Here is a 5,000-nt window from a genome sequence, read left to right as displayed (position 1 = left end):
CTAAGGTTTGGTCGAAGATTTTAATTCAAAACCTATTAAAACAAGATAGAGCCGGTTTCAACTGAGTTGGTAACGAAAGGGTTAAACAAGAATGTTATTGACAGTAACTTTGAAGTTTCGACCAGTTAAGCCATCATCAGATAGATTGATATAAATATTTATCATCATCTTCATTATCATTTCAATGTCCACTTCTCCTTGTTTGCATGGATCAAACTAAATTCATAGAGGCAGAGTTTCTACAACCAGATGCCTTTCCTGTCACCAACCCACAATTAAATGTCTCTGTCGCTGGCACAAACATCTCACCACTGATTGAAATCATAATCCTAATGAATCTTTTAATTTCTTCCTTTTAATCAATTAGGAATTTCAGAGTTATCTCCCTTGGCTGTTTTTGACAAGAATTGTCATTAAGGCTAACAATTTTTTTTTTACTTTTCATTACAGACATAATTGCAATTGAGCAAACAACTTTTTTTTTGTTGTAGCTCAGTCCCCCTCCTTTCCTCTCTCTCCCCTTCTCTCCCCTTCTCTCCCTGTCCTCCCTCCCTCCCTCCCAATCCTCTTTGCCTTCTCTCTCAAAAACTAACAAATACTGGAGTGAATTTGTTTGACTAGAATTCTTCAAAACAGTGCTCTAACATGGCCGCAGTCTAATAACTGAAACAAGTAAAAGAAAGGATAAAAAAAAAATTTAAAAGAAGGACGAAAAACCAAAAATTTTAAAGAGACATTGAAGCAACGGATAAAAGAAGCAGAGATGGGGAAACACAAGGAAATCGGCATGTTCTTCAGGTGAAACAAGACCTTTGAAGAATGTATCAAAAAGACCACCTCTGATCTGGGCAAGAAGAAGATAACTGTCAATGAAATACTCAATAATATCAAAGGAGTCAAAGAGTTTAGGAGTTCTTGGAAAAGATTTAAAATATACCAGAAGTGTTATATGGATCCTACAATAACAGGGCCAACTCGAAAATATGCAGCACCAGAAATGGTCAGACATCAGCACCAGTGAACTCACTGCTTCTATAAAGATGTCTAATAAATGGAAGGCACTGGGGTACATGGAATTGCCAACTTCTGGATCCAGAACCTGTCCCGCATCTGCGAATACCTCCTCACTTGGGTCTACAATGGCATCATCAAAATTCTTCAGAAATGCCTGGAGTTGTTCACATGTAGAGCCTGAAGAATTACAGACCCATCCTCTACCAACTTGGTTACCAATAATGTACAATTCCATTATCACTGCCATCACCAAAAAAGACCATAGCTTCTTTGACAAAAACAACCCTTTACCAAACAAGGTAACTACTGATGCAAGGATGTATCACTCTCTCTCTCTCTCCATCCCCCTCCTTTGGTTTTGAGAAAAACATAGAGTTGTTGTGACTTCCTTGATATGATACTGTTTGATCCCCTGCTACTTATGTGACATGCGAGGTTATTAATTATTTGCATAGTTCAGGAAAATGTGTGTATATATATATATATATATATATATATATATATATATAAATATATATATCTGAAACTTTAACATCAATTGTATTTATTGTAGGACACTGATGAGGTGAGGTGCCTGATTGCATAATGTTCTTCTGGAGTTATGTAATCATTTTGGCATTTCACTGAAACACATGTATGTCCTATAAAGCATTGAATACTACATTGGTTTTCTGCTTATTAGTATTTTTTCTATATGTATATGTACATAGCCATATATCATTTTTTTATCTTTTATTTGTTTCAGCCATAGTTGAACATATTGACCCCAGTAAATATTTTTAAACTTGGCACTTATTCTGTTGATCTCTTACGCTGAACTGCTACATTATAGGGTCATAAACAAACCAACAAAGGTTATCAAGTAGTGTCCATATATATATATGTATGCACATTCAAATTTACATATACATATATGTATGCATATATATGCATCTATGTATACACATACACACACATATATACATACACACATATACATACACATACATGCACAGCTATATATATGTGTGTACGTGTGTATATATATATATCATCATTTGATGCTTGTTGTCATTGTATATATATATATATATATATATATATATTATACACACAGTGTCGCCTTACCGGCACATGTGCCAGTGGCACGTGAAAAACAACATCCGAGCCTGGTCGTTGCCAGTGCCGCTGGAACGGCTCCCGTGCAGGCAGCACATAAAAAACACCTTTTGTGCGTGGTCGTTGCCAGAACCAACCGACTGGCCCTTGTGCTGGAGGCACGTAAAAGCACCCACTACACTCTCGGAGTGGTTGGCATAAGGAAGGGCATCTAGCTGTAAAAACCTTGCCAAACCAGATTGGAGCCTGGTGCAGCCTCCCGGCTTTCCAGCCCTCAGTCAAACCGTCCAACCCATGCTAGCATGGAAAGCGGATGTTAAACAACGATGATGAAAATGATGATACACACACATATAGATATCTATGTGTGTCTGTGTGTGCGTGTAATATTGAATGCTATTGTATAGCTATACGTATACAGAATGATATGACCATTAGAAACCATTACGGAATAGATTCTTGGCATTGTGAAGACTCTATGGTTTGGTAGCAGACATCATGAATGGTAAGAATACATAAAAGTGAGCTGATAATAGAAAACAATATTATATATATTGTAATTAAAGTGATATAGCAAGCTATAGGATATAAACTCCATGGCTAATTATTCCATAGATGGTTGCTGTCTCTTGCTGGAAGAAATTACCATTAATAAATTATCAGAAATGTAGAATTAATATCAGGGTGTCTTCAGGGAATTGACTTTGTATTCAAGGGTGCCGGTGTGGGTATGTGGTATGAAGCTTTCTTCTCAGCAACATGGTTCCGGGTTCAGTCCCACTGCATGGCACCTTGGGCAAGTGTCTTCTACTATAGCCTTGGGCTGACCAAAGCCTTGTGAGTGGATTTGGTAGACGGAAACTGAAAGAAGCCTGTCGTAGGAGTGGCTGTGTGGTAAGTAGCTTGCTTACCAACCACATGGTTCTGGGTTCAGTCCCACTTGGCACCTTGGGCAAGTTTCTTCTACTATAGCCTTGGGCTGACCAAAGCCTTGTGAGTGGATTTGGTAAACGGAAACTGAAAGAAGCCTGTCGTATATATATATATATATATATATATATATATACTAGTTAACATGTACACATCTTTTATCTTTTACTTGCTTCAGTCATTAGACTGCGGCCATGCTGGGGCACTTCGTAAAGGAATTTTAATTGAACGAATGAGTCCCAGCACTTAAGATTTTTTTTGTTGTTGTTGTTGTTAAGCCTGGTACATACTCTATAGGTTTCGTTTAGCGGAAACGCTAAGTTACGGGGACGTAAACACACTAACACCGGTTGTGAAGCGGTGGTGGTGGTGGTGGTGGTTGGAGGTGGGGTGACAAACACAAACATATATGTATATACATATATGGTACGAGCTTCTTTCAGTTTCCGTCTACTAAATCCACTCACAAGGTTTTCGGTCGGCCCGAAGCTACAGTAGAAGACACTTGCCCAAGGTACCACGCAGTGGAACTGAACCCGGATCCTTGTGGTTGAGAAGCAAGCTTCTTACCACACAGCCACGCCTTCGCTTATACATATTCAATACTGTGAAAATAAATCGGTAAGAGCATATGGTTTTTTGTTAAAAGAAATGACTATACTTGGTAAGACGTTGTTTACAGTTTCTTGTCTAATATTTATATATTTATTTATTATAATAACCCACGAGCGCGAGGGTAATAATGATTATCTGTTACGTTCAGTATAATAATAATAATAATAATAATAATAATAATAATAATAATAATAATAAATAACGAAGTAAGTATATCAAACGTTTTAGTACAATTAGTAACACCAAGGTTACCTCCCTTTGAACTTATCTCAATTTCTTTCTCGTTCCGTCTCTCTCTCTGTCTCTCTCTCTCTCTCTCTCTCTCTCTCTCTCTCTGGCTCTTTTTCTTTCTCTCACAAACACTTTTATGCATATTGTCGCACTCGCACCTATCTATCTATCTATCTATCTATCTATTTTTGCTTCCGTCTGTTTGTCTGCCTGTTTGCCTGTCTGTCTGTCTATCTATTTATCTATCTAGCTGCATGTGTATGTGTGTGTGTGTGTGTATGACTGTGTGTGTGTGTGTGTGTGTGTGTGTCTATATATCTATATCCATACATATATAGCTATGCAGATAGATAGATAGAGAGATCGATATATAGATAGAGAGAGAGAGAGGTAGATAGATAGACATATGCCTCAGTCTCTCCCACTCTTTCTTTTCAACTCTTTGTTACTTTGCGTCTCTCTTCCCCTCTCTCTCTCTTCCTTTCTCTCTCTCTTCCTCTCTCTCTCTTCCTCTCCTTTTTTTCACGTTCTGTCACCTCAACCACCGTCTCTCTCTGTCACACAGTCTCTCTCTCTTCTTCTCTCTCTCTTCCTCTCTCTCTCTCTCTTCTCCTCTATCTTTCTTTCCTCTTCCTCTCTGTCTTCTTCTATCAGAATTTATGCAATAATGCATTTTTCTTTTTCATTTCCCTTTCATGCCAATTTTCGTCGATTTGTTTTACTCTTTCTCCATCAACACCACCAACACCAACAACAACAACATCAACTCCTCCACCCCCCCCCCCCCCATCCTCCCCAGCATCACCCGCTATAATTTTCATTAAATTACAAAATTTGAACAGTTTCAGGACATGATTAATTTGGCTGCAGCACTTTCGAAAATAAACATCTCAAAAACATTACAGAAATTTAATAAAATTATTTGCAATATTTATCACATAATTTCTAATATATTTTTATTTTGTATGTTTTCGGTTTTATATCTTGCTTTCCAGCGAGCATAGTGGAGGTGGTCGTCGTGAATGCTAGCAGTGACAGCAATGCTCTGTAGATAAATTTACCTTGAAGCTATAAAATTTTAACTTTTCCTTAAATTCTCTGCTCAGTTTCAA

General features: G+C 37.7%; 1 protein-coding gene across 4 annotated transcripts in view; it reads left to right on the top strand.

The window, feature by feature from the left end:
- LOC106882958 (uncharacterized) overlaps nt 1–5,000 on the top strand; it is a 62,854-nt gene that overhangs the window by 27,934 nt on the left and 29,920 nt on the right. Inside the window, exon 1 of one of the 4 annotated variants that reach the window (XM_089337535.1) lies at nt 3,390–3,663. The exons of the other annotated variants lie outside the window; for them this stretch is intronic. The gene's annotated coding sequence lies outside the window, so the exon portion shown is untranslated. Of the gene's footprint in view, nt 1–3,389; nt 3,664–5,000 lie in introns of those variants that run through there. 4 annotated transcript variants of the gene reach the window in all.

Source organism: Octopus bimaculoides, chromosome 19 (genome assembly GCF_046866305.1).
Source record: "Octopus bimaculoides isolate indiv1 chromosome 19, ASM4686630v1, whole genome shotgun sequence".
Lineage (NCBI taxonomy): Eukaryota > Metazoa > Mollusca > Cephalopoda > Octopoda > Octopodidae > Octopus > Octopus bimaculoides.
The sequence above is the reverse complement of the archived record's forward strand: the minus strand, read 5'-3'. Positions and strand labels throughout refer to the sequence as shown.